Source organism: Pleurodeles waltl, chromosome 6 (assembly GCF_031143425.1).
Source record: "Pleurodeles waltl isolate 20211129_DDA chromosome 6, aPleWal1.hap1.20221129, whole genome shotgun sequence".
NCBI classification, from domain to species: Eukaryota; Metazoa; Chordata; class Amphibia; order Caudata; family Salamandridae; genus Pleurodeles; species Pleurodeles waltl.
The window spans coordinates 787499641-787520990 of record NC_090445.1 but is presented as its reverse complement, the minus strand read 5'-3'; the positions used below and the strand labels follow the sequence as shown (position 1 = coordinate 787520990).

At 44.6% G+C, this 21350-nt stretch overlaps 1 protein-coding gene across 13 annotated transcripts in view; it reads left to right on the top strand.

The window, feature by feature from the left end:
• ADD3 (adducin 3) overlaps positions 1-21350 on the top strand; it is a 300537-nt gene that overhangs the window by 102397 nt on the left and 176790 nt on the right. The gene's annotated exons all lie outside the window — the stretch shown is intronic.

Sequence of the window (21350 nt, the reverse complement as noted above, 5' to 3'; positions counted from 1 at the left end):
TTCTCACAATTCTTCTGTTTACAAGCAAATAACAATCGTGAGCATATGTACAGTTATGGCTGGCTAGGAATCTTGAGACAGTGGAGTCTCCAACTTAGTCTAACGTGAACTCGCAAGGCAAGCGGACTGTATTCAAATTCCCACTTGGTAGGAAGATTTGTTTGGTTCCCACTCTTCAGAGAGGACCGATTTCCTCTGGCCTTCACGCTGCATCTGAGCACATGTTCTGGACAATGAGTGCCTTATTTTTTGTCACATAAGTTACTGTCACACTCGGGGCGTCTCTCATTGTGGAATATTTTATTGTTGTTAGCCAATGTAATTTTTTTTTTTTTAGAGTTTAGGTACACTGGATGCCTGTAAAACCTCATCATTGTTCTTGAAAAGATAGATGATGCAGTCCCCCATTATGACCATGATTTGTCCTTCCCTTTTCAGCCATCCCTCCAGCTGCTTGACTGTAGACTAAAAGCAAAAGGGTGTCAGAAGCACCCAAAAGACGAATCCGCATAAGTGTAGCAATCTCGCCATTGTCCTGAATATCCAAGATAGCTGGCTTGGAATTCCGAGAAGCCTTCTCAGTTATTTTATTTGATTGAAAACATGGATGCTAGTCTCCTAAAATGCTGTAGATGTCAATAACAGCCTTTGGAAATCGTCTTCAAAGGGATATTGAGGGCGGAGCGGAAATTCTTGAAATCATTAGGCTAGATAAACAGTTATGTGCCACGGCGTAGCCTTGCTTTTAAAGGTCAGAGAGACACCGTACGAACAGGCAGTGAACCGAAGCTGTGGTGGTTGGAAGCAGTCGGTGCAAATAATAAGACTATAACGGTAATGATGCTGGGGACACGGAGGTAGGTTAAAATCCGCGAGCCTCCTTGTTGTGACAGGTTATGAACAAAGAAAAGAATGCATAGTCCCTCTGGGCATGTGATAGTTGTTACTTGTACCCGGTGGGTGGAGTTAAGAGTAAAACTGTTCTGTGAAACAGATTATTCAAATCGGACGGAAAAGCATTAAGTACTTGGCATTTGTTATCAGAAATGTTTCCAGGCTGCTCCTACTTCAGATGTTTGAGGTTTCTGCACAATTCCTTAAAGTAGTTTCCTGATTCAGCAGTTTTCTTTAAGAGATAACATTCTTGTGCCAGTTATCAGCCTTCCATCCATATGAAGTTTTCTTGCTTCATTGATAACATTATCTTACTAGTAGTTTTAACACCCACTTTGGCTCGTTCTTGGCTTTTTCATGAATGAATGCTCTTGGGTAGACAATTTACTTCGCTATTTAACCAGTTTCATTTTTTGCATTTCAACAGGTGCAACCTCATCCGTAAAGGCTCGTTTAAAGTGGGTTGTATTTTGTTCTTGGGCAACTCGGTTAGTTGTCAAATAATCTGACCAGACAAACTGCTGCTGGCAAAAATCTCTAATAGTATTATGGGGTCAGCATTCCAGTTTAAAATATTGCCTTCCTATGGGAGGATGTCTGATAGCTGTTTAAACTTGAAACTCTTCTTGGTTCCAAAGGATGTAGAGTAAAAATATCATTCTTTTCACCAGATTATAGTTAAATTACTATTTTGCCTCCTTTGGCCAAATGTGAGTGAGTATGAGTGGCCACAAATAAGTACAATTGATCAACTTCAAAAGTATTCTGCTTCTTAAGTGGATGATGATAACCCGCTACCATTATGAAGGGCTTCTAGTGCGAAGTTTTATTTGGCCGGTGTTCAAAAGAGTCATAGGATAAAACACTGCACCTTCAGTTGAAATATTTTAAATGCAATAGCTATTCCCATGCCATTGTTGCATCATCTGTCAGCTCTGTTGAGGAACTAGCTCTTGGGTATATCTGCTACTATGGGCAGGCTCAGTATGTTGTCTAACCAGTTCTCAGAAATGGCTACAACTCAAAAAGCAAGCAGGGTGTATCGGAGCAACAGAACGAGCATGCAGTAACACGTACCTAATAATGATGTGCTGAACCCCACCCACCATGTTATTCGATCCATCTAGGAATATAGTCTAATTGAGATTAAAGTTTCTGATTTGTGATGGTTTAGCACATTCTTAGGGATTCTTAGTGGTTTTACCTTTCTCAGACTTCTACAATTATCTACATTGAATGCTTTCTTGCTTGTACAATTGTAAAAATAATTATCTATCTGTCGGGATAGATAGATAGATAGATAGATAGATAGATAGATAGATATGGTTAGGACCTAGTTTCCATATGAAGAGCGCTTTTGTTTTGCCAATAACTGGTGCCACGTGACGAATCTTCACAACATTTTCAAAACTTAGTGTGGTTGGTTCAGCTGCTGTCTTAAATTTTTCGGGGTGATCCGTCAAGTGGGGGCTGGAAACAAAATGAGGGGTACTTTCCAAAACATGTTTTCGCTATGCATTTGCTTATTGGGATTTTTAACACGACTGCACCCAAACTGCTGGACGGAAGGAAAGGAGAGGACGTTTTAATGTATTTTCAAAAAACATTTGTAGGGATGATATGACCAAACACCACCTCAACAGACCGAAAATTTCTTCTTGACCTCACTGTGGGTGCTGGGAAGTGAAAGCAGAAATACTACGCAATTCAGTAGGGCAGGGATAAAGATGAAGCAAAGGGATATAACTGTAAACAAACTGGGGATTTGAATATAGGATACCAGCTTTCAAATAGTAACTGAAATAGGGTTTGTTTTCATTTTAAAGATAAATCAGTAAAGGGCATACGTGACTACTGGAACACTGCATAAGACAGATATGAGATAGATGTGTGTGGGATATCCTTTTGCGATCATTCAACAGTTGTATGATGTTGAGTTGCTCAGTTCTGCTGCAAATGGAAGAAGCAATTTCCAAAACACGTGAAAATGTTCAAGTTCCAAATATATTTTGATCAAACCAAAAAAACAAAAGGAATTTAAATGGCTGTTACTGTAAACCTAAAAATCGTCAACTGCTGTGAAGCCACAAGTACTATGGACCCATATGTAGCACAGTGACACCTCTTGTTCACTGGTGCCTATCTTACTGACAGATGGTTCCTTTCAAAGAACTCTTTCAGGTGGAAGGACAACTGTACTTCACCCACAGTGTGTGGTATGATTTTATCATATCTGATGCAGGTGGAGTGTACCGCCTGGCAAGAAAATGAAATACTTAATCCCTACTGTGTGTAGCGGGACAATGGCTTGTAGGCACGGGAACACAAAGATGTTGCTGTAGGGGATCGTTTTATTAGTGATCACAACAACCCCAGATGGTGTTGATACCAACTCCACAGCAGTCTTTCTTTGTGCATTCTGTTCCAACAAAGGTCAGGCACATTCGTAAGTACTCTCTGATATAAGCACAGCGTTTTGACTACTAGTTAAACACCACTTAGACAACAAGTCAGTAGTTACACGAAGGATTGCGGTATTTACTGGTTTAAAACTAGGAAAAAAAGCTCTCCACAAGAGACATGTAGCTTGCATCTGAGGCAGTGGCAGTGCCAGACAGCTTATAAGTACTTGAGCTTGGATTTTTACCAAAACTTATACCTCACATCCTCCTTTGTATATGTTCTGTAGAAACCGATGCAGATGGTGAATTTAGCAGAGCCTAGTGTCCCAAAATATGACTCGAAATTGTAATAAATCCTTCATCATTTTAGATCATCCTAAATGCAGATAAAGACATAGTCGGTGCCTCTACTTGGGTGGAAGTTGTTTTGGAAGCCAGAGAGGAGATTTTCCTTTTCTTTTATGTCAGATGTTTGAGAGGCAGGCATTTTAGTTTTAGTTCCTGCAAAAGGGCTATTGAATGAGGGTCAGTACTGGGTAAGGTCTATTGGAATGAGATTCACTTTTTTGGTGGAGATGTCTGATGAAGGAAATTTGTAGTTCTGAGGGGGAAAAAATGTGTTGTTAGGGAATTGTTTGAGGGTGTGCTTTGCTGCTACAGATTTCAGCGTGATATGTAAGGTTATTCCAAATATTTAAGTTTGGTAAGGGTCTGCTGCGACTTTAAATGTCCCACTTATATTAACTAGGTCTTTGAATTTGGCCTCTGACACCTCTTTGAAGGAAACTGGAGGCTGGACTGTTGTTTTTTTTTTTAAGACGTAAGTCGTCATACTAGTGAGGTAGTTCTCCAAGTTTTTTTGTCAACATGACCTTTTATGATGTATAAAAAGTTCATGTCCTGCGAGGGTTGAAAAGCCATTTGTTTAACTGAAGTGTTGCTGTTTGTTACCTTGATTTCAATCTTCAATTTTTATACTTCGCCTCTCCTGAGCTTCCTGATCTGTGAAGTATTTTGTTAGCCGTCGTCACAATTTTCATCCTTCTCGTTGAATTGCTTTGTGTAGTTTGACATTTGCTCACACTGATGTGCTACTGTGTCTGTGTTGACCTCGGAAAGCTAATTCTAGCTATCCATATTTTAATTGATTTTTGTAGATCCTCCTCTTTTTTTTTTTTTCATGCGTTTGATTGCATTCTCTACAAATCTCTTCACATTCTTGCATTTGACTGGCTGGTTGTTCGCAGACCACTGCGCGTGTGCAAAGACCCTGAAGGTTATAAAACTGCATCAAGGCAGGGACCGTGCAGCTGGCGAGCATAAATTGCCCATCTGCACCTGGACATGACTAGAGCGCATCCATGCTGCTAAAATTAGATAATCTTACCGCGCCATAACTTTGTTCCGCCTGTTTTACGCAACAAACAATCGATTGTTAAATCTCCACATCATCTCTGCCTTAGCTCCTGGCAAAAAATCCGATCAATCATATAAATCCTTCCTAAGTAACTTTTATTCTGATGAACGTGCATTTGCTGCCTTAACAAGCCACTGAGCTCTATGGTCTTTTAATTCAGCTCAAACTAGATTTAGTTATTACAGAAACAACGTTAAAACTGTAATTCTGGGCTAATTGAACCCACTCTTACAAATGCGAGGTATCCGGCTGGGGGACAAATGTGACACTGCTGTTGTCAGCTGTTATCATACTCGGGTATACACTCTTGGGTGAGAAGTGGGGATTACTTGAATTATTCACAAGAACTGTGGACGAATCGGAGTCTATTACTTGTTTGTGGCCTCCGTGGCGCCTGAGACCGGAGCCTGTCACTTGCAAGTCGGCCTTGATCCTGCCACATAGGAACAGCTCAGCAGGATCTGGCAGGTCCCCTATGAACCAGAACACAAGTAGCCCCCTAGTGCGTTTAGTCTCTGTTTGTCTCACCAGTTGAGTGCAGCTTGGTTGGTTCCAGTGGAACAGTGACGGTAGGCCCCAGGTCTGGGCAGACTCGTTGCACCAACGACTACAAAAAAGTGAATGGTGGAGTGTTGGAATTAATCTCAGCTACCTCCAAGTTTTATCAGGTCGTTTCATAAAATCCGCGTCCTTCACTGCTTTACTTTCTCCTGTTTCAATTTATTCAGAGGTGTTAACCATTAATGTTTTCCACTATTTTCCACTATTCAACAAACACTTACTTGCACTTCATGGGACTTTATTTAATCTCCTGTTGCCTTTCTGATATATTCCTAGAGGCCGAAATGAAGGGCAGTTCTACATTTTTTTTTAAAAGCAGAAATTTGATATACACTAGCAGAATAGCCATCAGCAGAGCCTTGGAGCGGCTGCTTCACTTTCTTTTTCAGTTTTCTGCTCCTCGGCTACAACCCAGCAATATCCTGTTACTTTTTCTTTGAGTCCGGCGCTGTCAATTAACAAGAACTGCTAATGGGCAGGTGACGTTAAAGTAGGTGGCTGAGTAGAGCGTACTTGGAGACAGCAACTATTTACCCCCTACTCAGACACCCCTCTTTTAGCTTTGCAGGGCTATATTCTTTATTAATGGGCGGTGTGGTTACCCACGGCGGTACCACCCCGTGTCTGGCGAGTGTTGACTCGTGTAAGACGGGTTTCCACGTTCACTCCCCCGCTGCTGCCCGCCCTCACTCTTCCTTCAATAGCCGGGCCTGCAGGCTGTTTTCTGTGCGCAGATAAGTTTCCAAATCTCGTTCCCGGTCGGATTCCTGGACTCTGAGATAAAGCACGTAAAGTGAGGGTAGAGGAATGGAACAACCTGGTTTGCGCGTGTTTTGTGTTGACTATACGTGAGCCTTCTCCAGGTTTAATGACCATCTTAATTAATCTTGAACTCAACGCCTATTTTTTCAATATATATATATATATATATATATATATATATATATATATATATATATATATATATACACACACACACACACACACGCATTTTATAGTAAAAAAAAATAGCAGTATGTTTGCTTCGTAGTTACTCCGTGTAATTTCCGTTTGCACATGGTGTTAGTCCTATATAGCATCGTAGGTCTCACTTTCTAAACTTTACCTGGAATGTCAGTTACAGTTTAATGTACATGATGAGAAGTGTAATTAATTTGTGTTTTTTAAATATAGCCCTCAGGAGTAACAGTTTTGCATAATATAAATTAAAGTGTGTAGCAATAAACAGTGTTTTTAGAGTCCGTTCTTACATGAAAGTCTGTATATGTTTACTGTTTGTGAGGTCTTTGTAGTATGGATAATGTGGTCATGTTTTACGGCCACTTCTCATGTTACAGTGAAATTTGTGATACAGCCACCTTCTCGATACTGCTATGTTTGATGTAAGCTGGAACAAGTTACTTTACTACTTTTATTACGACAGTGTGGCTCACAACTAAAGAAAATCCTCATGCAAGGAGCTGGACGAGCTTAGACCGAAAGGATCAGTAGACACTTGAAGGAAGACAGTGTCAGCAGAGCATGACGCAATGACAAAAAAAAGGGGGAAGTGTGTGTGTAGGACGAATAGGACATATTGCTTCCATCTATGGGGGAGTAAAAGCTAGTGCAACAGTACAATAAAACTGAATCCACACCCGTCACGTGAGCCCCCAGTGTGTCTCCTTTTCCCATTTTTGAGGTATTCCTAGTATACAAACCAAAGTGTCCTTAGATGTGCATTGGATCCGGGATACTGTGCACTGTTTGACATTATGAGCATTTACTCAGTCGATGGATGGCTGTGAGGAGTGAGGGGAGCAGCCTGGGTGGACCGCAAAGACAGTGATGTTGCAGAAGGTATGCCAGGCAAGTCTCCCTGAAGAAATGTGGATTGGTTCGAGGGCACTCTGCAGCAGACGATCCTTGTATGTGGGAAAGTAGGTGGAATTCCAGCAGAGAGCCAAGACTGAACGGACGTAAACAGTGCAGGAAATGTGGCTTGTCATGAATGATCAGAGATGCTGCTGAGTTATAGGCTTGAGGTTTAGAGAACACATTGGAAAGAGTCCTGGGAGCTTAAACTAGGTGGATGGTCAATAAATGGGGACTAAGAAATGCAATTACAAGTTTCCACAGGGCTTTCCTGATTGCATGTGGGAAAAGCATAGAAGTCTTACTTAATCAGCACTGTGGGCCTGCAGGTGCATGGAGAAATGCCCCACCCTGAGTGTTTTCTCTCCCTCAAGTAGATCTTGGGTAACCAGGGCTGGAGCAGGAGAAAAGCTAACCACTGACGACCGTGTGCAATCACCAAAATTATATTGAGATCAACATATCTTTTGGCTACAGGTTGTGATGGTGATCTTCTGTTTTTGAAGAATTCTGTTAAGTCGCTAGACCTGCAGCGCAAAATCTCTTGCAGATGGGTATGTGTTAGTCTTTGTCTATTGGAATAAGAGTGGTAGGCACGGATCATGCACCAATACAATGGACCAGCTCTTTCAGCCTTGTCATGGCTGTGAGTAGTAGACCAAGAAACCTTGACCATAGACCAGCCAGCCTGCCAAGAGCAAGGGATGTGATGACAGTCCTGTAGTCAAAAACAGATTCTTTAGATGCCACAGGAAAGGCAGAAGCTTTGAGGTCCCCTGAGGTTCTTTTCTAAGAGGCCACTCTAACTGGATGTAGTTAATCCATGCGCTAGAAGTTGTGGGTTGCGAGAGTGTGCAAAGGGAATTGCTTTATTCTGCCAGAATCCACCCTATCCATAATTGCTTGCAGAACCATTACAACCACACTACTGCGTTCCCCCGCCTAAACTCTGAAAGCCTATGCGTACAGTCTGCTGCATATATTACTGATTAGTTGCAACTGGCCTTCTTTCCGTACAATTTAAGCATAAATAATTTTAAAATGCACGCAATAGCCCATGATCTTTGATATCTTCAACACACACAGGCAAATAGTTTGTAATCTTAGATCTCCTTCCAGCTTCACATTCCTTTCCCCGCCCCTTATTACATCACCCACTATGTTAGTTTGAGGCACATTACCATTCTGCTTTTCATGACCTGTCGCATCCACCCACTTTACTAAGTGGCCCTCCCCTCTTAAGGCATCGTACGGTTTGACAGAACTTTATTTCCTATCATTATTTTTCTCTGCAAGAGGACATCACGTTGTATTGAAATGGTTCAGCAGCATAAATGGCCACAGCATTTTATTGACCATAGTTCTCCTCAGCGACTTGCTACCCATGTCGAAATGCACGCGCTCCTTCACTAAAATAATGGTGTTTCCACTAATTTACTCATGAGCGGAATGTCTGCAGAGGGCCAGTACCAAAGTTAGGGTGATTTAAGAGGAAGTTTCAAATGTTGACGCCTTTCATACCTTTAAATGTTAGTAGTATAAGGGGTGCCCAGAATGGGACATTCCCATTTTTTTAATTGCTCTCTGTATATGCTAATTTTTGTACTTTGGGAAGAGGGGAGCACCTGGAGTATTTACCCTCACACTCCATGTTATTTACATTAGAGTGACTACGCCATAATGCAGACTCAATTCTCGTACGATCGCTTAGTTTAAAGAGGATCCAGGTGTCATCTGCACCAGAGCATAGTTTATTTAACACCTTCGCCTATTAATAGAAGTGTCCCCACAATTAGTCTTTATTAAGAAATACTCTGTCTTTTAAGGAATTGCTCCAATGTTGTCACTCTACTTGCTCATATTTCTGCCTATATTTGCAAGTTTAAAGATCCTTAGTCTTAGGGCCATAGAAAACACCACTGCCTCACCTTTTATTGTCCCCTGCCCCACTTATTGCTACTTCCCTCTTTCTGTTCTACTTCATAGATTTTCAGTTATGACCACCCTTCCACGACAGTTAGTTACTTCAATTCTAATTTATTCTAATGCCTCTGCCAATATGTCTTCACCTGCTGCTGATCTTAACTCTCCTGAGTAGCTGAACGCCAGTGTTACTCTCCAACTTCTCCTAAACGTTATGTATCAGTAAAGTACCTAGCATGCAGGTGCATTTCCATGGAACCATGGGTAAGGAGCAATACTTCAGAGAGTGCTAAACTAGGTGATAAAATTGAAATAACATTCAAGTAGCATTCTATTATGTTAACCCACGGACATCACACGCATTTCGATACCCAGGTATCCACATTTACCCATACTTCAGAGGATCTATTGGAGAGAAACCTGTGCCGAATGATGAAGGCCTTGAGATCCCAAGTGGCTTTCTGGACTGCTCTCCCGTTGCGGTCATGGGGCAAGTGACGATATCTTAGACGGTGGTGCTCCCTCACCTCCTCTCCCACTTTGTAAATCTTTCAATGCTCCAGGCAGTGGCAGTGTTCCACCACATGGACCCCTTACTAAGAGATCTAATATGAGGTTTAGAATAAACCGACTACCTCACGCCATGGGAGGCCTGGGTGCCCTAAACCTTGGCGGGATACTGTTTCGCAACCTAACTATAGTTTCTAGAAAAGCACCATCTGTCAGATGCCTGTATCTCAGAGTGTGATATATATATTTTTTATTTATTTAAAAAAAAAGTCAGGTGAACTTCATGGCATACTATTTCCAGGTGGTAGGATCATCCAGGGACTTCCCTTCACTCAAGAAGACTGCAGTGCTGGTTCTCCGGCACTACCTCTATTACACACACCGGATGCCGCTGTATGTCCAAGTGTGCCTGCTGAAAGGCATACCCATAGCCAACAGTGCTTGCATGCAACAGTGTTAACAAGATGGGAGCAGGTAGGGTTTATACTCAGAGGGAACCCTGCTGGATTTTAATACCCTGGTTGAGGAGAGAAACCTAAGCCCGGGCCAATTTGTGCTATACCATAAAATAGTGCATGAAATTAAACATAAATGGAAAGTGAACGGCAACGAAGCAGGCATGCATGCATGCTGTCGTGCAGTTCATGGACACTAAGAGAAATGGTCGTAGGCTGATCACCTAGCTGTAAAAAGCCAACCGGGGTCGTGCCGGAGTGTCCCTTCAGCCCTCAAGGGCCCAATGAGAGGATGCAGTACAACGCCAATTTAATGATTCAGGATGGCAGAATTCCCTGGAGTATCCCTGCAAAGTGCTTCGAAATGCACGTTTCAGATGCATTCAATTTATTATACTACCTGGGGCATATCTCACTTCTAGTAGGTTGCATGATATATTTCCTGGGGTCACCTCTGCCTGTCCTGGGTGCTACACAGATCCGGCAGATTTACAACATATGTTTTGGAAATGTGACAGCCTAAACAAATACAGGGTAACATTTATGCAGATGCTAGCGGAAGTGATTGATCAACCATGTCTCACTGCTCCAGAAGGCTGCATTATTGGTATGTACCCCAACCAAGTACTGCCAAGGTCACCAAAATGGTATCTAGATGACCCTAATATTGGCAGAAAGGATAAAAGCCCAGAATTGGAAATTATTCAGGCCTTATTGGCCCCCATAAACGACATCCACTCCAGGAACCCTTCCTACAAACCCATTACATAACACTGGGTTGTCAGGCAAATAGTGCGGATACCCTGAGCATCCACATTCCACCAAGGACGAACACCTACCACACATAATGAGCTGGACTGGAATGCATGGGGGGGGTGCAAATGGGGGTGGAGGGGAGGTGTTGGGAATGCAGCGGCACGGGGAGGCGGCAGAGCATGGTGAGCAAAAGAATTGATGGATCAAACCCAGATCTGTGACTGTGGTGAATGTTTGATTGCTTCTGCATTCCGTCCATCATTTGTGTTTGTTTGCTTTTGTCACCCTTAGTGCGCCGGGTATGTCCCGGGCTCACTGTGCCACTGGATTCAAGCTAGCTTGGTTTATGAAGAGTGATACTCTGAAACCGGTCCCAGGATGCTTGTTTCCATTCCAGGGAGGACCTGGCCTGGCAGTTTGGGCTGGACTGTTCCCATGGGGAACAGGGTCAAGACTGATTTGCATATGGCTGGGTCCAAACTGGGGTGGCATGGTGAGCAAACTAATTGATGGATTAAAACCAGATCTGTGACTTGGGGTGAGTGTTTGATTTGTTCTGCATTACGTCCATCATTTGTGTTTTGTTTACTGTAGGTATTGTTTGGCCAGCAAAATGCCCTGATGACTCAGCCAGTTCCTGAGGCATAGAACCTCTTGGTGCAGGACCCACGCCTCCAACTTGTTCGTTTCACATGGCGGTGGTGTAGTCTTTAAGAACTTACACCCATTTCCCCTTGATGATCTGGAATACATTCTAGTGCCAAGTGAATCACATGCAACTCCAACAGGTTGATGTGGAGGTGGATTTCAGCAGGAGACCAGTCCCCCCCTTGATTTCTATCAGTCCAGCGATGATGCATCTCTCATCACTGTTCGGTTCGGGAAGGGAGAAAGGTTTACTGATGGTCCCGTTGCGGCCCAACAACCACCACTGCAGATCTTTTGTAGATTCTGCTTACACTCGGCTGGAATTTGAGAGGTGCGGTTTGTATGAGCCCACTGAGACTTCAGATCCCACTGCAGAGCCTGATGTGCCATGTGGCATGATCCACTAGCAGAATGCAAGAGGCCAGGAATCCTCAGAGCTGCTTTTTAAAAGACAAAGGTCAGGGATTAAAACATGAGGTTCAAAACACAAATAACCTGAACTCCTTGAGGCTGAGGGAATTCTCAAAACAGCACAGTGTCCAAGATAGCTTTGATGAAAGGTAGCCTCTATGAAGGAGTCACATTTGACTTCGGTGCTTTGATGGTAAGTCTCTGGAATCGCATCAGGCCTGTCTTCTGTGAACCTGAGGTCTGTAATACTGGTGTTCCTAACCTCCTCCTGGGCAGCAACCACCACCACCACCACCACCATATTGTGAATACCCTACAGGAACTGGTGAGGCCAAAGTGTAGCATGGAGAATTGAATGTGCATGTGGTCTGTCTGAAACTGCAGGTAGCGTATGTGGGACTGCAGGACAGGAATGTGGAAGTAGGCATTCATCAAATCCAATGACACCATCCAGTCACCTGGATCCAAGGCAGGATGTGAGCCAAGGTGATCATATTAAACTTGTCCATCTTGAGGAAGATGTTTATGGTGTAGCGGTCTAGAGTAGGGCTAAGTCCTTCGTCCTTGGTGTCCAGAGAGTCCCAGACTTTTATGCCAGTACCCTCTCTATGGATCCCTTCTCCAAGAGAGCATCAACATCTTGTTGGAGGAAGGGTAAGTGGTCCTCTGGAAGCCTTTGTAGTGTTGCTGGCATTCCTGATGAAGACGTCTAGCTGCAGGTTCCTTACCTTTTGAATATTCCCTAGGTTTCACACTGGATCCGGAAACTTTTTCATCAGTGCCTCTCTGTGACAGCAGGTGGCAACGGGCGGTTCCACGCTGACGGTGTTCCACTCTGGAAACGACATGCGGGGCCCAGATGGGAGCCAACCCTACACACTAGTGTCCATTCCTTTCTTTCAGCACTGCCAGATATGGATCTAGAGCTCTCTCTTATCTCTTTGAGGCACAAAAAGCTTTACAGTGTGGAAGGGAAATGTCACCTTCCAAGGTGACAGATTTCAAACTGCGTAAGGACTGTTGTAAATAAATGTATGTGACAGATCCTCATCAGATTTGCCTGTGATGGCTGGGGTTGAGCCACAACTCTTAAGCCCTGCAGTGATTGTGCCTTGTCGTATCCAAAGGTCATACTAGACCGCAAGGCACCGCTGTACATCTCCAGGCAGCACAGGACTCCGTGATAAGACCAGTCCAAGTCGATGGGTCAGTCCCAGTTCTGCTCCTGTTCCACAAGTCGCAAGAGCCATTCGTAAGGCCTGCCATTGTGCATGTCTTTGGATAAGTCAAAGAAGAAATGTACAAAAATCCAAGCAGGATTTGGCCCCTTCCTGGCACTCGCAATCTCCTGAGAAAGTGCAAGGGCCTCACCATGCTTTTTAATCTTGCTCCTGAAGTCGGTTGACCTTGGAGTCCATCCTACAACTTGTCCCAGCACACCCTGAGCTTCCAAGGCCATCTACTACTCAGAGGTAGATCCAGCATTCCGCAAGGCCATGCTTGGACTCTTCGGACCCCTACTGACACCCTCTGGCACACCTATGGGCTCCAGGGAATGGAACCTTCCCCCCCCCCCCCCCCCCCCTCCACCCCCTTTCTGGGATACCTCCAACGGGTTCCTAGTTGGTGCCAGTTGGACCTTCCGAATTCACCACAGAGCTGACTCTGGCTCCTTCTGTGACTACACCTCAAGGTCCATGGTTCCTGGAGCCTCAGTGCCAATGCCTACTGCACAAATGCTGTAGAATAAGTGCCAGTTGTGCTTGCCGACTCTTGAATCAGCACTTTTACGATGAGGTTACGCTTGACATTCGTCAAAGTACAGTTTTTTTACCCCTCTTAACTTCCCACCTCCACAAGGAAGGACACATACGTTGCATTATTTGTCTGGGATGATTTCGGACAGCCATTAGGATGGTGGTGATGAAATAGGACAACCATATCATAAAGAAAATTGGTAAGAAGATCTTCAAGAGACAAGTTGCCTTGATACGTCACCTGAGTCGGGCCTTCTCTCACCCCCTGGTCTTCACGGAAGTATGCCAGCCGCAGCAAATGTCTGCGGAGCCCCACTTGCCCCTACAGATACCTCCTTAGGGAATAAGGCCAACCTTTCTCTACCCCCTCCCAGTCAGTCTCCAACTTGCATAATGCCAACGCCTTACCCCGGACAACTATGCGTTTTTGTCTAGGCACCTTTCTTCTGAAGCATGGTGGTGCGGGCATCCACAATTTGGAAATACTTAAATAGTTTTTGGACTACACTCCTATGATAGGTAATGTAAACCTTTGGGAAGAGGGTATTTTCTTCCACCAGTTTGGTCCTCAGATCTGTAAATGCCAGATGCTCCCTGGGCTGCTACTTTCAAGCTCTTTCGATCTGGTGGCTCAGGTCTTCCCATGTATCCCAGAAAACCTCCAACCGGTGGCGTCAATCAAGCCATAGAGGACAACCGTGATGCTGTCAAGTTCATGATTCATTGTGGCTTGGACACCAAGGATTCCATCAAGCAGGCCATTGGCACAAGTGTTGCCATTCTCCATCATGCATGGCTCCAGGTCACCTATTCCCCCCCCCAGTGATAGCCAGCCATCTCTCATAGATATGCCCTTGGATGGGACTCATCAGCTTACGGATAAGTCAGATTTCGCAGTAGAGCAGTTCAAGGAGAGCAGGGAGACTGCACACTCACTGGGTTTATCTCTCCTGCCTCGCCAACCACATCAGCCTTATAATTTCTTTTGCAGCTTCTTTAGAGCTACCTCATACCTACAGCTATTCAGCCCCAGAGAGGTGCCCATCAGTTTTACGGCCACTGTTGTGGTGCTCATCACTCCCTCAAACAGGCCCATCACCCGAGGCACTCTGTTCATTGCCCCACCTCACAGCCATAGCTGCTAAACCCCTTTAGCATGCCCTAAGTGGAGCACAGCTATCTGTTTGGCAGCATTATCATTTGATTCCTTACTGGTTGGCAGTCTGTCACTTCGGACAGGAAGGTCCTGCAGATTGTACGGAAAGGATATGCTCTGCTCTTTATTGCTGCTCCAGTTCACCTTCCATCATTCTCGTCGACTGACGGAGGACCATCTATCTGTCTTACAGGTGGAAGTGCAAGTCATTTTGGCCAAAGGGGCTATTGAGAGAGTACCTGCTCCAGAGTGAGTTGGGGGTTGTTATGCCCGCTACCTTCTGGTACCCAAGAAGGATGGAGACATTTGTCCTGTTTAAGACCCTCACCCTCTCAACGCATTCCTCCAGAAAGAAAAATTAAAGATACTCTAAACTAGGTCATGTCTGCTCTCGACACTGGAGGCTCAATAGTGGTGTTAGATGAGCGTTACGCCTGTTTTAACATACTCTTTCTGCAGGCCCATTGACCCTAACTGCGATTCATTGTGGGACAGGAGCATTTTTAGTACGCTGTGCTCCCTTCTGAATTAATGGTGGTGGTAACAGCACACCTTCGGAGGTCGTGGACCCAGTCTTTCCCTACCTCGATGAGTAGCTGTTGAAGGTGGGCTCGCCCCAGGCAGTTGCTAACCCCCTCCGGACTACGGCAAACCTCCTCCCATCTTTAGGGTTCACTATCAACATGCTGAAGTCACACTTGCCACCTTCTCAGATGCTTCCCTTCATCAGAACATTCTGGACATGGTTTGGTTTTGTGCCTTTCCAACAGAAAGGAGAGTCCAGGACATTCAGTCTATGATCTTGATCTTTCAGCCTCTGTTTTTGATTTCTACGAGGTCGACTGTATGGCTGCTGGGACTGATGGCCTCCTTTTGTCCTGCTGGTCAAGCTCACTAGGTGGCAAATGCGAGCTATGCAGTGGGATCTGAAGTCCCAGTGGGCCCAACAACATGGGTCTCTCTCCCTCTCTCTGAACACATCCTCATCTTATAGGAGACTGTAAAATATCTGCAGTGGGCGGTTACTGGACTGCTATTCAGTCGGTGACACCCTCTCCCTACCCAACCTAGAGTTGACAGTGGTGACTGATGCAGCCCTTCTTGGGTGGGTCAGCCATCTAGGGGAGGTGGAGATCAGACGCCTCTGGTCTCCGGCAGCAGACTGACTCCCTATCAACCACCTAGAGCTGTGTGCCATCTGCTTAATGTTGAAAGCCTTCCTTCGATCCATCAGAGGGAGGCTGGCACAGGTGGTTATGAACAGTGACACCACCACATGGCAATGCAACAACCGGAGTGGAAAGGGATTCATGGACTGTGTATCAGGAGGCACTACTTCTCTGGAAATCGCTGAACAACCAGGGGATCTTCCTGGTGGTAAACCATCTGTCAGGCTCTTTGAATGGCAGGATGTAAAAACTGAGCCATCTATGCCTTGTGGAACATAACTGGTAGTTACACCTGGAGGTGAAGCAATGTCTCTTCCGTGAATGGGGGGAACCTTGGCTCGATCTCTTCGCCACTGCCAAGAAAGTACAATGTCAGCACTGGTGCATGTTGAAGTTTACAAAGTTTCTCTTGCTAGGAGATGTGTTCCACCTAGAGTGGATCTCTGGAGTCCTTTATGCCTTTCCGTTGATGCCCCTTCAATCCCAGAAGAAGCTTTGGGCTTACTGGGCCCAATTCATCCTATTGGGCACAGAGAATTTGACCTCTGTAATTTCTGGGCTTGAGCATCCCTCCTCTGATTAGGCTGCTCCTCAGGAGGAACTGTTACCACAACAACAGGGAAATGTTCTGCACCAGGGCTTTTTCAATCTCCACCTTCAGTGAAAGGAGATTGGATGGGGATATCGCATGGCAAGTCTTATTTGATCAGGTCCAGCTATTTTTAAGACTTACTCCCCCAAAGTGGAAGGACAATAAAATATGCCTTTAAATCTTGTTCTTATGACACATTTGCTCTGTGTTCACAGACAGAGGTCAAAACTCAGTTTGTCTTGCAAATAATTTCCCTTCTGACTGCAGAGTTCCAGGAATTTGTAAGGTGAACTGTGTGACCTGCTGTTTAGAGAGTAAAATAAAAGGATATAAGGTGTCAGGGTTTTTCCTAACACACAACATTTAAATGACACAGTCAACTGTGCAAACATTTCAAAATATATTCCAGTTGTCATGAAAGCCCATTTTTTATATTTGTGTGATTGAAAAAAATATTTTAATGTGATGAAAACAAATCGGAATGCTTTAAGTGTTGATGTACAAAGGATGTCTTCTAAAAACCAATTTTTACATATTGCTAATACACTATATGGTTTTATCAGTAAAGCCGCAAGTTAGTTAAAAGGTTTTTGGGCCTTTCTTGGAAATGTAGTGTGTGGAGATGACAATGTGCTACCATTTCATATTTAGTGATATATTTATTAAAGCAAGTGGTCAAATGAACTGAGAAACACTCCTGCCCTGATGGCAATGCTGTTAGTAAACTAAAGAAGTCAGGGGTCATGTGTCCCCTACATGTGGGCTATATTCTTGTGATACATGCAGCACACTTTAGTCTACTTAAATAAACAAATTCGTTTTTTTTGTACTGCAGAAGTGAAACTGTAAACTATTTGCCTAGGATCACACAAGTTGAGACCCATTTACTGGTCAAGCACATTACAGTTAGCAGGTTTAGTAGAGTTTTAATGATTTTTCTAGGCCTCCTTTCCCTGGAGGTCGTTGATACCATCTTGGCAGCCAGACGTCCCTTGACAAAAACTGTATACACATATCGTTGTGACAAATTTGTGGTTTGGTGCGGCACATGCTACATTGAACCCCCTCAACACCTAGTTATCTGACGTTCTGTGTTTTTGTTTAGTCTCTTGTCTAAAAAGGTTTTGCTTTGGGCGCAGTTAAAGGGTATCTTTCGGCTCTTTTGCCGATTTACTGGACTAGCAAGATCATTTTTTAAATCACAGGTTTTGATTCGTTTTTCTGAAAGGTCTCCAACACTTGTTTCCTTCCATATCTTTCATTATGCCACTGTGGGACCCTAACTTGGTTTTCATTTGTTTTTGGGCTCCCCTTGAACTGCTTTACGGCTGCTTTTTGAAGCTTTTTACCCTCAAAACCGTGTTATTTATTGCCATAACTTCAGCATGGCAAGTGAGCACACTGCAGGCTGTCTGTCGCAATCCTCTGTATTCGATCTTCTTCCCTGACAAACTGGTTCTGTGGACGCGAGCATCTTTCTTACCTAATGTTGTGGTGCTGTTCCACTTCGGCCAAACCATCACCCTGCTGAGGTTCTGTCCTTCTACTTTTCCTTCTAAAGAGGAGGAGAGACCATGTTGTTTGAATCCCAAATTAGCAATGAGCTTCTGCTTAAATAATACTAAAGAACACCGTGTGGACAACCAGCTCTTTGTGTGGTTCACTGAGGTAAAATATGGCAATGCCGTACAGAAGACCATCTCCCGCTGGATTGTGTTATGAATAAAGATCTGCTACTCATTGACCAAAAAGCAGCCTCCAGAAGCTCTGCAAGCTCTTTCTACCAGGGCCAAGGCTATTTGCTTTCTGAAACCGAGTTCCTTTCCTGGACATCTACAAATTGGCTACATCGGCGTCACTCTATACATTCATGAGACATTACTGTCTTGACAGCCAGATTTGCCGAGAGAGGCATTTAGCCAGCTTGGACCTGCAGGACTTTTTGGTGTGAGTCCGTTCACAAACCCACCAGCTAATCGATACTGCACTAGTATCTATGCAAAAAGATGAAGAATCTGTGCTTCCGACCTTCAAATATTCCCTGTTCTGTGAATTCGATTCTCTCAATTAATGAGATCCCAAGTCTAGGAATCTGCAAACTGGTCAAAGCCAGTTTGGTGTTGAGGCTCTTTGGGGACAGCTTTGAAAGCAGCTGATGTCAGCGTGCGGCAGTGGCGCCTATGTGGGCCCCACACGTCATTTCTGGTGTGGGACTCGGTCAGTACGGAGCTGCAGGTCTCCACTTACTGTCACGCAGAGGTACTGCTAAAATTGTTTCTGGATCAGCTTTGACACCTGGGAAATACTGAAAAAGGTGAGCAATCTGTGCTTGGATATAGTCCATTCCAGAAAGAGTGCCACCAAAGGTAAGTAACTTGTTTGTCTGGGAGGGCTGGGCAGGACATAACAGCACTGGATAATTTGACGCACATATCTGTCTGGTCTGATACTTTGCCACCTGTGTATGTAAAAACGTATCCAGCTTCAACTGGACAACAGTGTACCAATGAGGCCAAGCTAGAGAGGTTTTGCAGTTAGGGGTGTGGATGATTGGGCCATTCGCTTCCCTGGGGGCCTGGATGCTGTTGGTTGGGCCCCCAATCTCTACCCCAAAAGGACTGGAGGTCTGTTGTTATGGAGGCAAGGTTTGTTGTGCCTCTGCTGCCTTTCTCTTTAGAAGACTCCAAAGGGCTGATATTTCATCAGGGCACTGCCATAAGTGTGGTGCAAGGCCAAAGGAGAGTGCTGTTGCTTTGCTTTCCCAAAAGCACAGTAATACTGAGTCTGCCTTGTCACCAAAGATACAGGTGGCATCAAATGGCATGCCCGTGAGGGACCGTTTGACATCATTGAAGGAGCCTGTTGGTCTTATCTATGCATAGCACTTGTATCAACAGCCTTAACCAGACAGTCAGTAGTGTCCAGTCCTGACCTGATGAGGTACGTTGCTGCATCTTAACAATCCTGAATTATTTGTTGGAGGTTGGTACAAAGGTTGTCTGGAACTTTGGGCAAGATATCGCTCACCCTGTCCCACTACACATGCGAGAAATGCCCCAGGAGGCAATTCGAACTATCATTCTGGGGGCAAGGCTGGCAGAAAAAAACATCCCTTTCTGAATACTTTGTATGCTTCGACTGTCTGGCTAGGTGGTTGTAAACATATTCAGGTTTAGTCAACTGATGGAATTATGAACCACAAAGCGCTCTGGTTGTGGGTGCTGCAGGATGAAAGGTCGTCCCCTGGAGCTGGTCTGTGCCAGTCAGGGGTGTTTGTCTATTCACAGGCGGGCAGGATGCTGGCTTTAGCTGGGTGCCAAAGAAGTTGTCTGTGAGTGCCTCATTAAACTGAAGTAGTGGTTCCAAGGAGGTCTGCCCCGACTGCAGAACCTCGGTCAGAACATTTATTTTAACCTCCCCTGAGGGAAGCTGGAAGTCCAGAACTTCTGCAGCTCTTTTCAATACCATGACGAAAGAGGCAGATTTTCTCTCGCTCACGCTCTCTCGATCTCGCACTCTCGCTCTCCCCACAAGCGTCTCTGAATCAGAAAGTGGCTGTGGAAGAGGTTGTGTAGGGCACAACTTTAATCAAGACCGCAGCAGACGCAGTTCCGAGTCCGAAAGGACTATGGGTCTTGCATTGGCAGTGTCTCTTCCAGCATCAATGCTTGACGACTTGGCATGATATTCAATGCCAAAAAAGGAGCTGCAATAAGGAGCCTGCCCTGGAGTTGGGGCAGACCCAGAAATGAGGTCGAGAAGTGCAGGCAGGAATGGATCCGCAGGTTATAACCCAATTGGAGGCCTCCTTGTATCCATGTGGCCCAAAAGTGCACCAGGCGGCCCCCGAAGGGCACCAAAAATTCAGAATTTAGCTTCTTCGTAGGCTTCACTATCCTGCAGCTAGGCTGGATTAGGACCAGTGTGGGAATCTAATCTGTGGTGGTTGATTGAAATCTTGATGTACCCATATATCTAAGAGACATCTCCTGATGAGAGGTAGGAAGAAGGGGAGCCATGATTGGACTTATGTTTTTCATTTTTAACTTACCCAAGGTTTTGGATTGGGATGAACATCTCTTCCGGGAGCAGCCCGATCCATTTCTTTGACTTAAATTGATGTTAGTAATTTTTTCTTAACCTTTCTAAGGTGCTCTGTGACATAGAGCTTGGTCTTGTGGTCCCGGATGGTTTGAGCTCATTTGAGTGTACTTTTGTGTCATTTTGAGTCTTGCAAGGAGCCTAAACACCAGAGACAGACCACTTGCGAGTCTGTCACTGACATCCGTTTGTGGCAATCTTAACAGGGATTGCACCCAGTCCCTTGTGGACTGGAAACATTTCTAAGAGAATTTTCTGTTAAAGTGACAAAAATCGAGGGAGCGAGCTTCAGCTCTTCCTTGGAAGAACTGATGTCAACATGCAGAGGTGGCACTTACATTGTAGCCCTGACATCACTTCTTGGGCAAGACCGACCCAACGTGAAGCTGCACAGCGCCACCCACCGGTGCATGAGGAAATTGCTAAGGAAAAAACCACCTGATCCAGTTTGGCGCCTGGTGTATTTAAGAGGTGAAGAATCTGTGGTTAAAGTATCCATCAGAATGTAACTTACAAACATACATTGTCTACATAGAATCACCAGATAACAAATTGGCTGATGAAAATAATGTGAAAATGTCATATTAACAAGTGTACAATGGATTCCGTCCACAGCAGAGTGCTCCTGATGACGCACAGATGGCAATTGACCTGTGGGTGGTGTTACTATCTATGGGACTGCACTATGCAATAAATAACAGAATGTGACAATGATTCACAGTGAGCACCCTGTTCATGTAGGCA